Source organism: Lycorma delicatula, chromosome 10 (assembly GCF_047948215.1).
Source record: "Lycorma delicatula isolate Av1 chromosome 10, ASM4794821v1, whole genome shotgun sequence".
Classification (NCBI taxonomy): domain Eukaryota; kingdom Metazoa; phylum Arthropoda; class Insecta; order Hemiptera; family Fulgoridae; genus Lycorma; species Lycorma delicatula.
In genome coordinates this window covers 74,296,761-74,309,981 of record NC_134464.1, presented here as the reverse complement: position 1 = coordinate 74,309,981, position 13,221 = coordinate 74,296,761, and the positions used below count along the sequence as shown (strand labels likewise).

General features: G+C 27.7%; 1 long non-coding RNA gene across 1 annotated transcript in view; it reads left to right on the top strand.

Moving 5' to 3' along the window:
* The window catches only part of LOC142330814 (uncharacterized), a 321,599-nt gene that overhangs the window by 129,333 nt on the left and 179,045 nt on the right, over positions 1–13,221 (top strand). Inside the window, exon 2 of the long non-coding RNA XR_012757842.1 lies at positions 6,612–6,675. This is a non-coding gene — a long non-coding RNA (uncharacterized LOC142330814). The remainder of the gene's footprint in view (positions 1–6,611; positions 6,676–13,221) is intronic.

Here is a 13,221-nt window from a genome sequence, read left to right as displayed (position 1 = left end):
TGGTTCCAGAGTTATAACCAAATAAAATCTTAATTAATTAAATATTTGGATCTTACAAGAAGGCACATCGGTTCAAATCCGACTTCATCTCCTTTTTTTTAACTTTTGTTTTTAATTTAAATATATTGATTTATTAATAATTATCAATCTTTGATTGTAAATTTTTTTTGCAATAAATAATAATTCAACAATAACAATAAAACAAAAAAAAATATGAAAAAATATCAGAAGTTAATAAAATAAGATTTTATGCATTTATCATTTAAAAAAAAAATGAGTGTTGTAATTTAATAGGCGTACAAGAAAGTCTCATATGGTATCCACATTAGATTTTTTTTAATTACATATATTTCAATACTTAAATTAATGTATAATTTTTAATAGAACAAGTTAATTTTAAAATACTGAAAGAGAAAGAGAAAATTAAAAAAAAAAGTCTCTCAGCAAAAAAAAAAAAAAAATATTTTATATAAATAATGTATTTAGAGGTGGACCGAATATTTACTGGATAGATTTTCAGAGTGGTGATAAATGTTGAAATATCTAAATACATCTGATCGGTTTTATGCAATGTAAAATTCATTTTAAAACACCAACGCTCACCTCATTATACTGGTACTGCACTTATATATTTATAAATAATCTCGTACTTGCTAGCTAGTCAATATATATTCCCTGTAGGCACTCAACTTTATTTGAGTTTAATTTTTAATCAAGTATCAGAACAATACAAGAGCTAAGCAAATATCAGGCTTTATTAAAATTATTTATTTTTGTATCTTCCTCTTAAAAATTATAATATTGCCTTTGTTGAATGTTGTGTATAATTATTTTTACTGAAACTTTTATTATTAAACACAAATTTTCTAATATAACATAGTTTATACACACTAAAAAAACAATTTAAATTGTTTTTTTTAACATTTCTTTCTTAATTACCTTTTATTCCAATACCATACAAAATTATATTAAGTATGGAAACGGCTTCATATTTCAAATCTGAAGGGTACTAAGAGGTCGAAACAAGTACAGATCTACAAAGTTTTTGCCTGCCATCCTGGATCCACCATATTGAAATAATCTTTTTTTTAAATTAGTAAGGTGGACCTTAGCGTGTGTGAAAATGCCATGCCTGACCGGGGTTCGAACCCGGGGCCTCCGGATGAAATGCCGAGACGCTACCACTCGCGCCACGGAGGCCGGCTAGTAAATTGGATCTTTAACACGCGATTCTAACGTATAATTTTACGATATAAACCATGACAAAAGCCGTTTCTTGATAAATCACTTCATTTTCAAGTTATAAACAATCAAATTTACAAAAATAATACGGGGAAAATAGCAGTAGTAATAAAAGAAAGTAATATCGTTTTTATTTCATATTACAAACAGAATTACATCAAGTAATAAAATTTTAACTGTTAACATTGAAATTAATGACCCAAACACTAATAACAACAATGTTCACAATGATAAATAACAGTAATAATAGTACAAAATAAATAATAATTTGCATTACTACTACAAAACTGACTAGGTCAACTGGTATTATTTACTTAAATTATCACAGTGTTTAATTAATAAATTTGGTTAAATGTTTTTGATCCTTTTTTTTAAATCAGCGTATATTTTGGCTATATTGTAAAAGATCGATTGTTAATAAATTTTCAAAAAAATATTTAAATTTGTGTGTATTTATCACTTCGAATCATTTAGTCGAGTCAGTGGGGGAAAAAAGCTAGATTTTTGAAGAAAATTAGTAGAGTTTAGGGAAGTACATGGGGTTGTACTAGTAAATTAGAGGAAGTATAATTTATTTATATGCAACTGGACAAAATTTTCGCTAACTGGACAAAATGGTGAAAATCTGTTTTTCAATTTTGTAGGCCACAGTTAACGTTCTAGAAGAAAATTGTTTGAATAAAAGTAGTAGCCATTTGCAGTATTTATAATTTAGTGTATTAAAGTTAATTAATTACTGCAAAAAGCCGAAAAATCGTTAAAAATGGCCGATTTTTGCAAAATCAATATCTATTGAAAAAATAACTTTTTTACTATTTATATTGTTTAATAAGTTAGCACTAGGAATTCTGAATTCAATGAGTGGTTACACGAGAAAGGTAGTTTGTTTATTCGTTGCTGAGATATTGTAATTTATTTATAAAAAGACTCTCAGGCAACTGTAATTATTTTGGATTTTAAGAACGTTTTCGAAATTGGATTCTTTAAATTTTAATTTAATTATATAATGGTGTATTTGAAATTTTTTTCTGCCATCTTAGGTCCGCGAAATTGAATCAAACGTTTTTTTTTTTGTTTTATTTTTTTTATATATGAACGTAGAAATGTCATATATGATTTTAGTGTAAAGTTTTGTGAGAAAAAACCGTTGTTCGATAAACGTCTTCGTTTTTGACTTATAAGCTATCAAATGTTCAAAAACTGAAAAATTGTTGTAGTAAAAAAAAAACGAACGTAATTTCATATTTCCTTCAGAATTACAATCAATAACAAACTTTAAACAGTTAATGTTAGAATTAATAGCGCAAATACGAATAATAACAGCCTTCACAATAAGGCACTTGTTTCTACCGCCTGTTATCCGTCAGTTTGAAATATGAAGCCCTTTCCTTACTTTTATATCAATCTGTAAAACAAATATAAGTAATTTTACAACAAATTTTATGAAAGCTTTCATTTTTTAACCGTATTTTTAGTTTCTGTATAAATATTAAAATTGTATGTATTTAATACTACTTATTTTATTTCTTTGATGAATAATTTATAATTTGAGCTCTTTCAATGTGTTTTATCTTCTTTAAGCATATATATTTTTTTAACAAGACTTCAAAGAAGGAAGAACTCAATTCGATCAATATGTAATTCTTTTTTTATGCTCGATCTATTTAAGATTTTCTTCTCAACGAGTAGAGCGTTCTGAATAATTCTTTTTGTATTTTATATAGAAAGTTTCTTTACTGATCCCGAAGTAAAGACCCACAAAATTCAACTTAAAAAGAATTTTTTAATGTAAATTTAAGTAGCCATTTTAAACGATTTTGTAATATTTTAATGATTTTTTTGTTTATAAATGGATTTTCGTAGCATAATATATATCCTGATACATTTTAATCGTCATAATTAAAATTTATCAACGAAGTGTTTGTGTGTAAAAATTTAAGAAAAATATTTGAAATAATAGAAACAGAAAAAAAAGCTGGATAATTATTGCAAAGAATTTTGGCTTCGCCCGAGTAAAAAAATTTTTTTTTTTTAGTTTTAGAGCCCCCGTATCAATAGCGCTGTTTTATTGATTACAACAACCAAAATAAAATTTATATATCAACATTTTCAAATAAAATAAGTTATGATTTTGAAGGCTTCCTTACTCTGTGGGGACAATTTAATAAAACTTTTGTTTTTAAAGAAGTGATCCGTAAGAAAAAATAGTAAAGAAAAGATTCCTTTAAAATATTGAGAAAAAACTCATAACTGTAATAAAAAAAAATTGTTTCTTATTTTTGGTCCAGGGTATATTATAGCGGCCTAAACAAATAAAGTCTTAATTGCACTTAAAGTGATAAAAAAAATAAAAGAAAAAAATTATAAATAAAAATTAAAAGAGTTTGAGTCAAAAAAACAAAAAAAAAAACAGAATATTATATTTTTTAGTGGGTGGGAATAAATTCTTACTAAGTTTTTTAAAATATTCATATGTAAGTTAAGCTTAGCAAATTTGTTAAGGTAAATTTTTAAATTTTTAAATTTTTTAATTTTTAAATTTTTAAATTTTTAAATTTTTAAATTTTTAAATTTTTAAATTTTTCTCTAAATCTAACATCCCTTCCAATAAAGGCTAAAACAAGAACGTAAAAATTTCAAAAAAAAAACATTTTCTGTGTTTGAGATATTGAGTTTACATATAATCTTGAAAAAGTTGTGGAGTTTTTTTCATAGTCTTGTATGTGATGTATAAAATAACCAAAACTTGTTTGAATAATATTAAAAATTACCCTTTATACTGCCTTCTACAACTGTTCAAAATAAAAATAATTTTTAGAGGTGGGGGTGAAATTTAACAAAAACGTTTTTTTTACAAAAGGTGTTTTATAATATTCGCAAAATTATCAAAAAAATATATATATAATCTTTCTTATATAAAATCTGGAGACGATTTCGTTTATCCTTCTCTGTATCACACACCTGTTAACCTTTTGAATTAAATATTTAATAGCATCAATGCCCCTACTATAGATATATTTTAGCCAAGTTTGGTGAAAATCGGTCAAGTTGTTCTGGAGATTTAAGGCGATTTACACACCAACAATCACCAGGGTGATTCAAAGAAACGGGAAATTTTGAAAGTTGTGTTGGTAGCCATGGGCGATTGGTACCACTTTATAAGTGGCGCCAGCCTCTCTAACCTAACCATTTAGTTGTCATGGATCCTTGGAGTGGTGCGCAACGTGCATTTGCGTATCAAAGCGTTTTACAAAAACAAAGACAGTGTGAAGGGAGAGCGTAGAGAATTTCGCCGTCATTTTAATCTGGGACGGCACGACATGTTCCACCAGCACATGCAATTAAAAAAAAGATATTTAATTTTGAGGAAACTGGTTCGGCAATGAAAAAGAAACCTCCAGGCCGTGAGCGAACCGTCCGTACATCACAGAATGTTCAAGCTTTACAAGATGCTGTCACACGAAGTCCACATCGATCAATCCGTCGTATCTCAGCATCTTTACAATCGCATAGTTCAAGTGTTCGAAGAATGTTAGTGAAGGACTTGCATTACCATCCATACAAGTTGCAAATCGTTCAGGAACTGAAACCGAACGATGCAGTTGTGCGCGCACAATTCTGTAATGTAATGCTTCAGAAGATAAATGATAACAAAGAGTTTGTTCACGAACTGTGGATGTCAGACGACGCGCATTTCCACCTCAGTGGATTTGTTAACAAGCAAAATTTCAGACACTTGGCACGAGAAAATCCTACGCAGCTACACCAGCGTCCGTTGCACAGCCAGAAAGTGATCGTGTGGTGTGCTATGTCATCTTACGGTGTTATAGGCCCTTATTTTTTTGAGGATAACAACGGTCTTGCGATTACAGTGACGTCGGCTCGTTACGTAGCCGTGCTTGAAACATTTGTTGTGGAACAACAAAAGAGATTTCCACCAATTCTTAACACAGCCTGGTTTCAACAAAACGGAGCAACGTCACATACTGCACGAATATTGATGGCAGCTGTACGCCGATTGTTTGGACAACGTGACATTTCACGCAATGTTGACATTAGATGGCCTCCCAGATCGCCTGATCTCTCAGCTTGCGATTACTTTTTGTGGGGTTACCTTAAAAGCAAAGTGTTCCACAGTAGACCTGCTACAACGGAAGAACTGAAGGCAAAGATCCGAGAAGCAATTGCGGAAATTCCAGTTCAGATGTTAGGTCAAACCATGAACAATTTAACGAAGAGACTTCGTGAGTGTTTACGTAGAAGAGAAGGTCACCTGCAAGATGACATCTTTAAAAAATAAACTAAAATGTATGTATTCTAAAATGGCAACATTTGTACAATTACATGAAATAAAATTGATTTTCTAAAAAAAATTTTTCATTACGTTATTTAATTTTTTAAATTTCCCGTTTCTTTGAATCACCCATTACATATATACATATATCGGACATTTCGATGCCGTTTTTAGATTTTCTGAGATCCTTAGGGGTCAATTCTTCAAGATTCGGTGAAATCCGGATATGCCCAATTTTGACTAATACTTTCCCTTCTATATAGCTAAATAGACCGGAAAGTAGAAATGAAACTAAATCTATACACACATCATTTTAAATAAATAAAATTTACTTAAAAATAAGCACAAAAAATTATAAAATAATACTTTTTCAGTTATTCTTTAAATTTTGGATTTTTTGAACGGCGTTTAACAATTTTCAGCGTCGATTTGTAAAAGTTGACATTTAAAAAATAAATACTGTTTGGTAATTATTTACTGACTTTTAGTAATATTAAATATTAAAATAGTTTATTTATTTAGTTTACAATCACTTTTCCTTACACAACTAAAATATTGTAAAGTATGCCAAATTTTAGTTGTTTTTTTCAGTTTATTTGAGCGTAGGATATTAGGTTATATTCAGTTTCGTAGGGGTCCTAACAGGATTTTTTTTTTTTGTTGATTTCAGCCTTTTAGTGATCCTTTAAACTTATTTAGAAAGGAATTTTATTTTATTTTTTTTTGCAATTATTTTTATTTTTATTTTTTACCTCCTATTTTAGTTTTAGTTATTTCTTTATTATTTAGGTTGTTGTTTCCCTTTAGTTTAAATTATGTTGGTTATATTTATAGTTTATTCTTTTTTGTGTTATTCTGGATTTGAGGTTTATTTTATTATGATTACTCAGCTAATTCTGTTTATTCTTTATTAGGTTGTGTACGTAGAATTTCTCAAAGAATTTCTTATAAAGTTTTTTTTTAAATTATTTTTTGTTTTGTATTGTGAGTTTTTAGTTAATTTGTATTATTTTTAACTGAATAATTGATTTTTTTCTTCTCCTTTATTTGTTTATTTTCCTTTCTTCTGTTTTAGCTGAAACTAATCGTACTTCTTTTGAGTTTTTGAAGGCAAGCCAGAGTTGGTTTCTGGATTTAATGTTGAGTATAGATCTTTTACTTTTTCTTTCTTTCTTTATTTTTTTTTTTATCTGAATATAGTAATATAATATTTATAAGTTTTTTGTCGTGTTTTACTTTATTTAGTTGGTGATTGTATAACTTTTTTTATTATTTATTTTTTTGTGTGGGTTCGTGGTTCTTTTCCTCGTTATGGTTATGATAATTTAATGTATTTATGTTGAAAAAGTTATTTGCCTGTTGTTTTAAATTACATTTTGATTTTTTAAGGTGTTTATATTTTTCATTATTTTAACGTTTTTGTTTTTAGGTTGGTTTGAAGTTAATAGTGGATTTTAATTTATTATAATTTCAAGTAATATTGCGTAAAAGCTTATTAACTTAGATTTTATCTCATATTTTGGTTGTTAATGGGTGTAAAACGAATTATGAAAAGTATATAATTGTTAAAATTTGTCCTGTAAAGGTACCCCGTACAACTTAACCCCGTACAATTTTTAACCCCGTCAATTTTTAACTGAGCTGTTCCTCTCAATTCTTGTAGAATGTTAGCCAAATTCACAAGCATAAATTTTAATTATTTAACAAGGTAATAAGAAAAGGCCTTATTAATATAATTTCAACTCTGGATCCATTAAAAGCCAAGAATACTACTGGACGTACTCCAATTCATGTTAGTAGAATAAATGTATTAACTAAAATTCAGAATAATGTTTTTTTATTGCATGAAATGAGGTTTTTGGAATTTAATTTTTATTGAAAATGGTATGGAATAAAAATGGTATAAAAATTATAATTGGTATAATTAATGAAATTACTCCTCCTAATTTTCTAGGAATTGATCGTAAAATTGCGAATGCAAATAAGAAGTATCATTTTGGTTGAGTGAGTGGGGAATTCTTACTGGATTTGCAGATGTAAAATTTTCTGTTTCCATGGTTAAGAATGGATATATATTAATTATTATTGTAAATAATATTAGTGTGATTGTTATTCCTATGATGTCTTTAATTGTAAAGTACGAGTGGAATGTAATTTTATCGATGTTATTTTTTATTCCAATTGGGTTTGATGATCCATTAGGATTTTCGTTAGGAGTTTCATGTAAAAATATTAAGTGTATTATAATTATTGCTGTTAGGATGGATGGTAAAATGAAGTGAAATATAAAAAATTGATTTAGTGTAGGTTGTCTACTGCGAATCCACCTTAAATTCTCTGAATGATTGGTTCTCCTGTATATGGGATGGCTGAAATTAAACGTGTCATTACTGTTACTTCTCAGAATGATATTTTTCCTCAGGTTGAGGACCAATGTCCTCAAGGCTGTGTCGTTATAACAATAATAATAAAAAAAAAGGTAATACATAACCTATAAAAGTTCTTGCTATTAATATTAGTATAATTGTAGTTGATGTTTTTTTTTTTTTTTTTTTTTTTTAGTTTTATGATCCGTAATTTATACCTGCGTGCATAAATATTAAGATAAAGAATATTGATGTTCCATTTGTATGAATATTTCATCCTTAATTTACTTATCGAGTAATATGGATAATCCTTTCAAACGCTTGATTAATATTAGGTGAATAATTTATAGCTAGAAATAGTCCTGATACAATTTGTATTATTAGACATATCCTAATAGTAATTCAAAGTTTCATCATAATGAGATATTTGATGGTCTTGGGAGATCAATCAAGAATGAGTTGATTGGGGTTATTTTCCGTATTGGTTTAAACAGTTTTTTTTAATGGTCCTTAAAATTTTGTTGAAATATTTGTTACTAAAATTTTTATTTGACTTAAAATTATTTTTATTATAATTGTAATATTTATTTTATATATTCCAAAGGATTTTAGATGTTGTTTTTTCTTCAATTAGTTCTGTTGTTTTAACTTTTATTTCATTTATTTTTAAATGAAATTTTTGTATAGTTGGAGCTAATTTATTTATTAATAGTATTAAAATTGTTAAAACAATTCATATTGCTATTTCTTTATTGTTTGGGTTTAAATTTTTTGTTGGATGCGATTTTTGCTATGTATATGATGATCTTCCTGCTATTGTTAAAAATATGATATATATAATAACTGATGATTTTATAATTGTTATATGATTTATACTACTTATTGGTGTTTGAATAATTAGTATTGATTCTAATGAGATATGGTGTTTTAGTATTGGTGATATTAGTGCATTTATGAATATTGTGTATTTAATTCAAAATCAATAAGCATTTTAATAAATAAAATATTAATTTTGGATACTAAAAATGATGTTTTTTTAGTGATTTTTATTTTGTTTAGATAAAATTTATTTAAATTATGCTTTACAAGACCATTGTTTTTTTTTTAAACTATCTTAAACACTAATTCTGATTTATGGTTTACTTATGATGTTTATTTATATTTTTGGTTAATTTGTTAGATTGATTATGCTTTTATTTATTCGAAAACATTTTTTATTATGTCTTTTCTTTATAGAATATTTATTATTATTTTGTTTTTTCTATTCTTGTTTTTATGAGTTTTTTGTTATATTATTTAGTATTTTTTTTGTGATGGTGTTTTATGTTTATCATTATTGTTTTTTTTTAATTCGTAGGTATAAAAGAGATTATTTAAATAGTTTATATTTATGTTAAAGTTTATCTTTTTTTATTTTCTTTGACCCGTTTTGTTTTTGTTAAATAATTGGTTTTGTGTATAGTTAGTTTATTTATTTTTTCGGTTTATTTCTTTTTTTTTGTAATTGATTAGTTGTCTTATGTATTTTGTTGTTTGAGAACTAGAATTTGTATTGTTTTTATTTCTGTTTATTGTTATTATTATTCAATTCTTTGTCTAAGTTTTATATTTTTGTTTCCAATTTTTATTGTTTTTTTTTTTAATTTAGGATTTTATTTCTGTTGATTTTTTTTATTTGTTTATTTATTTTTTTTTTTTTTAAGTAGATTAATTCCTATATTTTTACTGGTTTTTGGTTAAGGGTATAAGCCTGACATCTTAGTTCTGGTTTTTTTTAATTTGTTATACTTTTTTTGGTTCTTTCCCTTTTCATTGAGAATTTTTATGTAAAATATTTTTTTGGTTATTTAATTATTTATTTATTTGATTTTCTTGTTAATAATTATTTGACGTTTTTCATTTTATTTTCTGTTTTTATCAAGTTTCCTTTGTTTGGGTTTATTTGTGGTTACCTCAAATTGAGGCTCCTACTTCTGGGTCAGTAATTTTGGCTGGTATTATAATTAACCTTGGTGGTTGTGGCTTTATTCGTTGTTTGGTTTATATTTATTATTTAATTATTGCTATTTTTTTGTCAGAATTTATTGTCTGGTTGTTTTTATCTTAGACTTTTTTGTATACTTCAGAGAGATTTAAAGATTTTGGTTGCTTATTCTTCTAATATAAGTTTAGTTATTTGTGGTTTATTTACTATAACTGGTTTAGGTTAACTTGGTTGTTTCTTTTATAATTGCTTATGGATTAGTTTCTTCTGGTCTTTTTATTTGATTGGGATTATTTGTAATGGTTTAGGTAGACTTAGATTGTTTTATTGTTAGGAGTATTTTAAATTATTTGCCTTCTTTAATATTTTTTTTTTGTTTTTATTTTGTGTAATGAGTATATCTTGTCCTTCTAGATTGAATTTGTTTTTCTGAGATTTGTTTTGTTATTGAGTTGAAGATTTAGGTCAATTTTTTTCTTTTTATTTATTTTATTTGCTGCAGCTGATCACAGAAAATTCAGTTATTAAATTGAAATATACAACCGCCATTAGAAACGTTATCTAAGGAATATTATTTTAGTGGTATAAAATAAAAATACTTTTAAAATCTATTTAATTCATCTGATTAATTAATTTATAAATCTTAAAATTATTCTGTGATTTTAATTTAGCCAGTCTCTGTGTCTGATACGATTTTTCTTCTTTTAAATTCACACGCACAAATTTTGAAGCTTGCATTTTAATAACATCAGTTATCAGAATTTTAATTTTGCTTAACAAAAATTTTATATTTCTTCGAAATACGTTAAAAATGTTAAGTCTAACAGTAAATGGATGGTGTATTTGGATGTTGTTTGCTTTGCCCACTCCAATAAGTAAATAATGCTAATCATCTCTCACTTACAATCTAATACGGTAATATATACATTATATACCGCTTATGGATATACAGGTGATTTAGGAAGAATTTAACAAACTTTCGAGACGTGTTCTACTAGAAAAATGAAGAAAAAAGTTCATATAAAGATAAGTTACAAAACGCTTCGTTAGCGAGTGTCGGTAACGAAATATTTCTCCCTGATTACTACGCCTTCAGTAACGCTAAACAAGATTGTAATACTTGGGAATCAAATTAAGGGATAGATTTACAGGTATTGTATAAAATCTGACCTCAAAAATTAAAAAAAAAAGATTAAATAGATTCCAGAACTGTATTTTAAGTAATTTTTGAGAAATATAAGGTAAAATACAAAATATGTTGGGGGATTGGGCAGCGGGCTTGGTCCTGCGGCTGTCCCGATAGGCGAGAAGATTATTTAAACTGAGGGATTGCGGGGCATCTACGTAAGGATTGCCCAAAGGCGGCCAAATGTACCCTTTGTAATTCTCGGAGACATTCTCTTAGGGGACGCGGCTGCAGGACTAAGACCAAATAATGAGGTGTTTTTCCTGTGTTTTGGGGAAGACCAGGGTTGGGACAGACCTGTCCTGGGGTGGGCCGCTTAGGTGTCCCGTTGCCGGGGTTTCCTTAGCGTTTCAATTAGACTTTAATTAGAGGGCAAAGTAAGACTGTTGTCCCGGTGGGGGATCTCTTTAGGGCTTCCTCACTTGAGGCGTAGCCTCAACGGAGGCTGAACGGAGTCCCGGTGGGGGGATCTCTACGAGGTCCCCTTATTAGAGGCATGGCGACTAATTAAAGCCCGAGTCGACTAGTCATTTTGAGGTGATGGCACCCCCTGGAGCCGTGTTCATGTTTGTTTTTGGGTCTGGCTCCAGGGGGGGGGGGGGATAAAAACTAAGGAACTCAAAAAAAAAAAACTTGAGATCAAAAAACAATGTTTTATGTTTGACGTAAAATGATATTGTTAAATTATTAATAAACAATTAATAGCTTTAAATAAAACTTGTAGAGAATATGATTCTGAGTAAAATGGTATGAATAAATTTCTAACAAATTAAATACAAATGTATGAGTTTTGAATTTTATTAAAAATAAAACTTATCTAAATTGTAGAAACTTTTAACTAAATATAAACGAAACAAAAATTTCAATACTACGTTAATGATTTATTAATGATATTCCAGCACGATGAGGGAATCGACACTTTTCTGCAGCAGTTTAAAGTGTAATGTTTAAATGTAATTCTGTAGCGGACAACATTTAAATGCCACTTTTTTTAAACAAGTTAACTGAACGTGTCTGACCTATCAACTGGGTTTCTAGGTCACCTGACTTAACACTTCTGGACTACTACCTGTGAGGCCACTTGAAGTCATTAGTATATGAACAAAAGTGTAATACAAGAGAAGAGTTAATTATTAGAATCTCTCAGTGCGGTAGGCCTCAAAACAACTTTGTTAAAATAAGGAAAGGCACCAAAAACATTGTTTGTCGGGCAGATTGCTGTATCCACTGTGGTGGAGCACATTTGCAGCTGTTTAATTGTTCGTAAATTAATTTTTTGTTTGTGTGTGTATTTTTTTAAAAATATTTTATTTATTTATTTTGTAATATTGAAAATTTTGTTAATTCACAATTTTTTTTTTGTAGTTTTGAAAATTATAAAGTTATTTTTCGCCAAACATAAATTAATGTGTTTTTCGATTCTAATCTGTTGTCTTTTGCCACAGATTTTTCAAAAAACTTCTAAGATACAGTTTTGGGACATGTATATTTGGGTAATATTTCATATAAATCTACTAAATTTTAATCTCAAGAATTACAGTTTGACTTAATTTTACCAAAGGCAAAGAAAACAAAGCTTTCGCAGGCGGACACTCGCTAACGAACCGTTTCCAAACCTCCGTTTATATGAACTTCTTTATTTTTACCGGTAGAACATGACCTGAATTTTTGTTACATTCTTTGTGAAACATCTGAATAAAGAATTGTAGGCAATCTGATAATTAAAATTGAACATCAGATGAGAGATTTTTAATTTTATTTATTGGAGTAAGATAAGTAAGAAAAAAATTGTACAAAATATATGAAAACTTTTCGTAAAAACTACATGAAAAATTTATTAAATAAAAAGGTAAAGTTAGAGTGTATTTTTATTTAATTATTTATATAGTATTTGACTTGCAGTTGTAGTAAACTGCTACGGCGAAGTATTTAGAAATATATTGTATAATTATAAAAGTTCTGCCTAAATAATTAGACATACTTTTGCATTCACAATGTGGGAGATTAGTGATTAAAACTCAAATAAGTGATACCATGTCATTAATACTCCACTACTACAGTTAAAAGATTAATTATTGTTAAATAAAACATTAACTAGGTTATTTATTAGAATAATTAATTTAGCAACATGGAAACAGCAGTTAAGAGT